This window comes from Mandrillus leucophaeus, unplaced genomic scaffold (genome assembly GCF_000951045.1).
Source record: "Mandrillus leucophaeus isolate KB7577 unplaced genomic scaffold, Mleu.le_1.0 Scaffold117, whole genome shotgun sequence".
Classification (NCBI taxonomy): domain Eukaryota; kingdom Metazoa; phylum Chordata; class Mammalia; order Primates; family Cercopithecidae; genus Mandrillus; species Mandrillus leucophaeus.
In genome coordinates, this window is record NW_012099987.1 from 3,081,326 (window position 1) to 3,090,030 (window position 8,705).

The 8,705-nt window shown below is 50.3% G+C and overlaps 1 long non-coding RNA gene across 1 annotated transcript; it reads left to right on the plus strand.

Annotated features, from left to right (window-relative positions):
• The first annotated feature begins 5 nt into the window (after nucleotides 1-5).
• On the plus strand, nucleotides 6-4,334 carry LOC105554207. The gene is made up of 2 exons (XR_001008289.1): nucleotides 6-1,388; nucleotides 3,382-4,334. It is a non-coding gene; the product is annotated as an uncharacterized LOC105554207 (long non-coding RNA).
• The last annotated feature ends 4,371 nt before the right edge of the window (nucleotides 4,335-8,705 follow it).

Below are 8,705 nucleotides of genomic sequence, written 5' to 3' on the forward strand. Positions count from 1 at the left end.
CCACTGCCCAGAATCCCGACAGCCGCGCCGGACGCGCAGTCTCCCGGGACCAGCGCAGGCTGCGATCCGACGGGCGGATGCACACTCGCAGACCAGCCGCTCCGAGGCGAAACCTCGCGGTTCCTCTTCCCTTCCCTGCTGAGACTAAGACGTGGACGGGCGCCGCGTAGATCCGGAGGAGGCTCCCAAATTGGAACCAGGCTTCCGCCTGCCCCCTTCCCTCCCTCCCCGCGGTCGGAAGAGCACCCCCTTCCCCGGCCGCTCTCCCAGCCTCCGGTGCTGTGAAACGCAGGCGCTGGGTCGCGGGCGGAGCTGAGGACAGGCCTTGGCTGGTCGCAGGATGAGCGAAGAGTTTGGTTTTAGCTGGGGGTTGTGCGGGCATCCTGCGAGGCCCTTCTCAGTCTGTCTCTCGGTGCTTGGTTGTCCTGGGGTGGGGCCCATCCGCCGAGGTGGGGACGGATAGGAGGAGCCGGTGGGCTGTACACATACACTTGTGGAGTCTCCTCGTGCCTCTGCCTACTCCGCCTTTGTCCTTCAGGTTTTTGCAGGCCAGTCCCGAACACACGCTAACTGTCCTGGCCTCTCTGTGACACAAGTTTCTTCCCAGCCTTCCTCACAGGCTTCTGCCGCCCCCCTCATCCTCATCCCCCCCTATCTGTTTGCATTAGGAGTCCCACGACCATGGCGGAATGTTAAGGTGAACCCCACCCCTTCTTACAGATGGGGACCCAGAGCCTGCTCTTGGGAACAGCCAGAGTAAGATTAGAACCCAGACTTGCAGTCCAGCGCTGTTTTCATTAAAAGGGTGGGTGAGTCAGGACCCCTGGCTCAGGAGCCGCCTCTCCGAAAAGAGGGTTTCAAGGCCAAACAGGTTTGTCAGCGGTGCTGTCTCCCTTTCCTGGAGATGCTCATTAGCTTATCAAAGACTCTGAGAAGTCCCGCTGTTACAGAAATAATTTAGTTTACTGTATTAACTGCTCCTGGGCCTGGAGCAGTATTCCTACCTTGAGGTTCCATGCATCCCTGTGCTGTCCGGGCTCTCATTGATGCCTAAGGGCCCAACCCATTGGCTGTGTTCTGTTTGAAGATTTGGGGAGCGCCTTCTCTTTCTTCCCCTGGGAATTTCTCTAGCAGAGGGAGGGGACCCACCCCATGGAGGAAGGAGATTGCTGCCCCTAGCCAGAGACCCGAACTGGGAAATATGAACATTCCTTTACATTGTTGGAGAAATGAAGCCAAAGTTGTTCAGATGGTTTTCCCAGTCTAAAGGAAAATCACCTGCAAGAGATCCCAGCACTGACCTGAAGCAGCTGGCAGGGTGGATCTCCCTTACCAAAGAGAAGAACCACTCTCTGACGCTGGGGTGACCTGCTGGCTGGGCCTGTAAAGTAAGACGCTTCTTGGTTTTCTGGAAGGGGTCATGGGCATTTGAATAAAAAGCACAGAGCTTACTCCTTTTCCAAAAGTTAAAGGGTTTTTATTCAGAGCAAGTTGGAGAGGTGACAGTAATAACCACAGTATCTATGGAGTTGTGAAGATTCAATCTTTTCGCTAAAATCCTTCAATGATCTGCTCTTTTATTTTTTCTTTCTTTTTTGTTTTGTTTTTGAGGCAGTCTTATTGTGTCACCCACACTGGAGTGCAGTGGTGTGATTGTGGCTCACTGCAGACCTCCCAGACTCAAGCCATCCTCTCACCTCAGCCTCCCAGGTAGCTGGGACTACAGGCACGTGACACCAAGCCTGGCTAATTTGTAAATTTTTGTAGAGACAGGGCCCCATTATATTTTGTATACTGGTCTTGAACTCCTGGGCTCAAGAGATCCTCCTGTCTCAGCCTCCCAGAGTGTTGGGATTACAGGTGTGAGCCACTGTGCCTGGCCCTGCTGTTTGAAAAGGCTCAAGCTTCTCTGGATTAGAAACTAGAAGAGGGGAGGCCATGTGTTTTCGTGAGCTTGTTTTTAAAGTTTAGGTGCACAGGTGTTAGATTTCTCTGTGCAGGTTGCAAAGGTGTAGTTTTAGGGTGTGTGAAGCATGAATGTAATTCTAGATATGTTGCCGTCAGAGCACCTGTGTAGCTCTACTATGTGGCTGGCACATCTCGAAGCATTTTACAGGTATCCATTGATTCTCTCAATAACCCTATTGAGGTGGGTTCTAATGTCATTCCCATATTCCGAATGAGGAAAATGAGTCCCAGAGAGGTTAAATACCTTGCCCAAGGTCTCCCAGCTAATGAGTGGTAGAGGTAGGATTTGAACCCTGGCAGCCTGGCCTCTTCATGACCAGGCTATACTCTATATAGTAGGGTATCAATACATGTTAGATACATGTTAATATATCTGGTTTTTAATTAACATGTAATGTACATGTTAATATAGCTGTTTTTTAAATTGTGGCAAAATATACTTAAAATTTACCATCTTAACAATTTTTAAGTGTATAGTTCAGTGGCATTAAGAACATTCACAGCTAGGCACAGTGGCTCATGTCTGTAATCCCAGCACTTTGGGGACGCTGAAGCTTGAGACTAGCCTTGGCAACATAGCAAGATCGTGTTTCTACAACAAGTTTTTAAAAATTAGCTGAGTGTGGTGGTGTGTGCCTGTGATTCCAGCTGCTTAGGAGGCTGAGGGTGGGGATCGTTTGAGCCCAAGAGGTCGAGGCTGTGGTGAGCCGTGTTGGTGCCACTGTACTCCATCCTGGGTGACAGCGAGACCCTGTCTCAAAAAGAATATTCATATTGTTATGCAGCCATCACCACCACCACCACCATCTATCTTCAGAACTTTTCTCATCTTGTAAAACTGAAACTCTGTACCCAGTAAAATCGTGGGGTTCTTTTGTTTGTTTTTTGTTTTTGTGTGTGTGTGTGTGTGAGTGAGACGGAGTCTCGCTGTCACCCAGGCTGGAGTCCAATGGCGTGATCTCAGTTCACTGCAACCTTCGCCTCCCGGCTTCAAGCCATTCTCCTGCCTCAGCCTCCCAAGTAGCTGGGACTACAGGCGTGGGCCAACACACCCAGCTAATTTTTGTATTTTTAGTAGAAACAGAGTTTCACCATGTTGGCTAGGCTGGTCTTGAACTCCTGACCTCAAGTGATCCACCCACCTCAGCCTTCCAAAGTGCTCAGATTACAGGCGTGAGCCCCTGCACCCGGCCAAATTGTGGTTGTTTTTGTTGTTTTTTTCTCTTCTCTGGGAAATTCTAGAACACTGATCCCAAAGTCCCCCAACTCCTTCAATGTCTCAGTTAGGCCAGGTCCCACTGCCAAGCTCCAGGAAGGGTAACGTTCCCTCAGCCCCAACTGATGCGGTGAGAACCTGGGGTGAGACACTTGGGGTGCCTTGGAAGCCCATTGACTTTGGCTCTCCTGTTGCAGGTTTCCATGTTGCTGAGGCCATGGAGATTCCCAGAGCTGGTCACACCAACCACTTTCAGGGCCCGCTGCCCTGGGCTGGCAACACCATTCTGGCCTGGGCCTGCAGAAACTTTCAGAGTCTTCACTGGCAGTAGGGGCAGATGGGGAGAGGAATGACCTCTGCCCAGCAGCTTCCTTTCCACACCATTCAATGGAAGAGCCCAGATGGGTGAAGACTGATTTTGCCTTAACTCAAGAGAATTCCTGTTCTCCTTGTGCTATGATTTGGACACAAGATTCTGGACACCTGGAACTTAGCTGTGTACTCTTGTCCCCTAAACAATGGGTTTGAGTTCCAGCCTTTATTCTTTCTTTCATTTTTCAGATCACCATCTAAGTTACATCTTTAGCTCAGGTCCATCCTTCTCAAGATCTCCTTCTTAGCCCCCAGCCCCTGGTGCTGTCTGTGGTCAGATGACCTTACTCAGGAGCAGATATCTCCTTGGCCGCCATGGAGCCTCATCCATCCACACGTGCCTGTAGCATTCCAGAGCTCAGTGCTCTTCTAGATGTGCCTTCCCGCTTGGCTTCCAGCAGCTTGTGCTCCCTCTGTTTGCCAGGTATGAGAAGGACGCGTAAGACCGCCCACGTTCACCCTCCTTCAAGGCCCTGTGCCATAGGGGTGGCACCTGACCTGCCCCCAGAACTTTTGGATACTGGAGGCAGTTGCATAGGCCTCTCTCTCTGGGTACCAGGACTCAGTCCAGCCCAAGACCACTCTGGGCAGCTCCCATCCCAGTCTAGGGCCATTTGCAGACCCAGGAAAGGATTTCTACAGTGTTCTATAAAAGCCAAAAGGGAGAGTGGATTTGGGAAGAGTGAGGGTGGTTGGGGAGAGGGGACCGATGTGCCTCATTGTTGAGTGGTGATTACAAATATGCTTTTCTGGATAAAGTTTGGTTGTTTGCTCTTGGCGTGTGTGTCTTCCGTCCTGGTCTTCTGCAGTATCCCTCCGTGTGAGGTCCTCCCATTCTGTCTCACTGTGCCTCACGCCCTGCTGCTGGCCTCTTTTCTGCCTCTCTGGCTTCCTCTTTCCTTCTAGGAAGGAAAGAGAGTGAGTTCACAGATGTCCAGTGCAATTAGGAGCCTGGACCAGGGGTTGCCTGAGGACAGAAACCAGAGGGAAGAAAACTGCCTGTGTCCCTGATGGAGGCTGGAGGAAATTCCAGAGGCTTTTGTCCCTGCTCTCAATGGGCCCTCTGTTACAGAGCTCCACTGCCTCTCATTCTGGGCGCAGAAAGACCGTGGTTGTGGAGCTAGAGTGTCCTGTTCTAGTCCAACCCCATCGCTTTACAGAAGGGGAAACGAAGTCCAGGGCATGGTGGCAACCTGCCTGATGCTACACAGCTGATGAGGGGCAGAACTGGGGTCTCCTGTAGCCCAGGCCCTGTTTTTTTCCCTGCATACCACTGTGGCCTGCTCTGGTGTTGCCGCCTGGGCCACACCCCACCTGCCTTTCCCCCCATTCCCCTCAGATTCTTTGCCCAGCCAGCTGCTGGCTACTGACGGATGCCCTGGAAAGGATGTGAGGGCAGAGTTAAAAGGCTTCCTCCCAGGCTCCTCCTCCCTGTGCCCCGGGCGTGAAATCTGCAGCCAGGAAACAGTATTTTTCAAAACTCACCTGGAACACTCCTCCTCCCTGTGCCCTGGGCGTGACATCTGCAGCCAGGAAACAGGAAGATTTCAAAACTCATCTGGAACAGCTCCAGGCTGGGATCTGATGCCACATGTGTGCACCACACCCACTCTTTTCCAAAGAACCATTCCAGTCCCTGTGCACACAAACATACACACAGGCACACACGCTGTCTTCATAATTTGGTTTGTGACTGGACAGTGGGTGGAGGAAAACACCATCAGCTGCCAAGGTCCCTCCCTTACTCCCCTCTTCCCTCTCCTGTCTGTCTGTGAATTTCAGGCAAAGTAAAAAGTGGCTCTGCTTTCCACAAAGGCTGGTAAGCCCCTGCTCTACTCTATTTTAGTGGTGGAGCGTTTTGCGGTTTAAAATGTGCTTCTCCCTGCATTACCCTATTTGATCTTCCCTGTAGTCTTTTGTTTTTTTGAGATGGAGTCTCGCTCTGTCACTCAAGCTGTAATGCAATGGCATGTTCTCAGTTCACTGCAACCTGTATCTCCCAGGTTCAAGCAATTCTGCCTCTGCCTTCCAAGTAGCTGGGACTACAGGCGTGCACCACCACGTCCCACCAATTTTTGTATTTTTAGTACAGACAGGGTTTCACTATGTTAGCCAGGCTGGTCTCAAATTCCTGACCTCACATGATCCACCCGCCGCAGTCTCCCAAAGTGCTATAATTACAGGTGTGAGCTACGGCACCCAGTCCCTTCCCAGTAGTCTTATAGGTTGGCATTGTTGCCCCCCACATCTCCTACCCCATTCAATAGCGGAAATGGAGCCCAGAGAGTGGAAAGGCCTTATCCATGGTCACACAGCTGGCTAGCGACAGGGCAGGGACTAGAAGGCAGAGGTTTCTTTAAGCGCTGTGGTCCTTTGGCAGGCTCTAAAGCTTATGGGGAGTTTCGTTTTTCTTCCAGGAGACCAGGTGTTTAGGAATGGCCTAATCTGGCATTTCCTGCTCAGTGCACTTTGAAGTAAGACACTGCTTCTCAGACATAATGAGCTCCTTTGAGTGGGAAACCTCAGGGTTTATGTCTATTACTTTTCCTGCTTTTCTAGGGATGGAGGTGGGGTGGTCAGCAGTAAAAAGCGAGAATGAATGAATATTTTCAGTGATCAAAGGAAAAAGCAGGAATATGAGACGGAAAAGTTTGGTTAGCATGATTTATTTACGTGTTTCTTGTTTGGTCACAATAGTTATTTGTAAAATAAAATAGCAATATATATCCATAAAAATATAATACCAATATACACCATCAAAAAACGTAAGCAGTATAGATGTGTAAAAAGTAAAAAGAGAAGCTGGGCCAGGTGCAGTGGCTCATGCCTGTAATCCCCAACAGTTTGGGAGACTGAGGTGGGCAGATCACTTAAGCTCAGGAGTTCGGGACCAGCCTGGGCAACGTGGCAAACCCTGTCTCTACAAAAAATATGAAAAAAATCAGCTGGGCATGGTGGCGTGTGCCTGTGGTCGCAGCTATTCAGGAGGCTGATGTGGGAGGATCTCTTGAGGTTGGGAGGTTGAGGCTGTAGTGAGCCATGATTGTGCCACTGCACTCCCACCTGTGCAACAGAGTGAGACCCTCAAGACAATAACAAAAAAGACAAAAAGTAAAAAGAGGCTGGGCGTGGTGGCTCACGCTCTGGGAGGCCGAGGTGGGTGGATCACTTGAGTTCAGGAGTTCGAGACCAGCCTGAGCAACATGGTGAAACCCTGCCTCCACCAAAAAATACAAAAATTAGTTGGGCATGGGGCCATGTGCCTGTAGTCCCCAGCTACTCGGGAGGCTGTGGCAGGAGAATTGTTTGAACCCGGGAGGCAGAGGTTGCAGTGAGCTGAGATCATGCCACTGTACTCCAGCCTGGGTAACAGAGTGAAACTCAGTGTCAAAAAAAAAAAAAGTAAAAAGTAAAAAGAAGTCATATGACCATCCTAATCTCCTTTTTTTTTTTTTTTTGACATGGAGTCTCACCCTGTCGCCCAGGCTGGAGTGCAGTGGCGCAATCTTGGCCCACTGCAAGCTCCGCCTCCTGGGTTCATGCCATTCTCCTGCCTCAGCCTCCTGAGTAGCTGGGACTACAGGCGCCTGCCACCACGCCCGGATAATTTTTTGTATTTTTAGTAGAGACGGGGTTTCACTGCATTAACCAGGCTGGTCTCAAACTCCTGACCTTATGATCCGCCTGCCTTGGCCTCCCAAAGTGCTGGGATTACAGGCATGAGCTACCATGCCCGGCCTTGACCATCCTAATCTCATACACTAGAGAAAAATCATTGTGTTGTTTTGTTTTGTTTTGTTTTGTTTTGTTTTGTTTCGAGACAGAGTCTTACCCTGTCACCTAGGCTGGAGTACAGTGGCATGATCTTGGTTCACTGCAACCTCCGTCTCCCAGGTTCAGGTGATTCTAGTGCCTCAGCCTCCCGAGTAGCTGAGATTACAGGTGTGTGCCACCACAACCAGCTAATTTTTGTATTTTTAGTAGAGACAGGGTTTCAACATGTTGGCCAGGCTGGTCTCGAACTCCTGATCTCAGGTGGTCCATCCACCAAAATTATTGTTAACTATTAACTCTCCTTCCTCTTTTTTCTTTTTGAGACAAGGTTTTCCTCAGTTGTGCAGGTTGGAATGCAGTGGTGTGATCACGACTCACTGTAGCCTTGACCTCCTGAACTCAGGTGATCCTCCCACCTCAGCCTTCCAAGTGGCTGGGACTACAGACACACGCCACTACACCCAGCAAATTTTAATTTTATTTATTTATTTTAGTAGAGACAGGGTTGTACCCTGTTGCCTAGGCTGGTCTTGAAGTCCTAGACTCAAACAATCCGCCGACATCGGCCTTCCAAAGTGTTGGGATTACAGGCATGAGCAACCTCGCCGGACCGCTCTGGTTTTTATAACTAATCAAACATTTATGGATGTGCACGCGTGCGCACACACACACAGACTCTTGTACAACTTGCTTTTTAAAATGTAACAATAATATAGTTCTAACTCTGTATGTCCATAGAAACAGTAGTCAGGGACTGCAAGAATTCTATGGGCTTTCTGGAGCCTTTATAACTTTCTTACACTGGTTAACTTTGTTAGTCCCTTGGCTGTTCCCTATAGAGATCTTAATAAAACCCGTAAAAGGAGGTGGGTCTTTTTCTAGCGACAAGGAAACCGATAGTAGGGGAAAGTGGTTCCCCAAGCCTGTGCCGTTTTTAACTCCTATCCTGCCAAGAGTAGCAAGGATGGGAGAAGCCGTGGAGTGGCTGCATCCCACTCCACAGCCAGTGTTGGGGACAGCAGCCCCAGGGACTAGGGTTAGTGGGGGCAGCTGGAAAGAAATGAGGAGGGCCTGAGACTTTCTGGGCCCCGTGGGGCAAAGTATGCTGGGGAGGTGGTCAGAACCCAAGAAGAGCACTTGGACATGCCCGGCAGGAGGTCTATGGGACCCACCCAGGCCAGCCTCAACAGCCTGTGGAAATTCCTGACTGGTTTCTAATCTTAAGGCCCTTCTGGGCCGGGCGCGGTGGCTCAAGCCTGTAATCGCAGTACTTTGGGAGGCTGAGACGGGCGGATCACGAGGTCAGGAGATCGAGACCATCCTGGCTAACATGGTGAAACCCCGTCTCTACTAAAAATACAAAAAACTAGCCGGG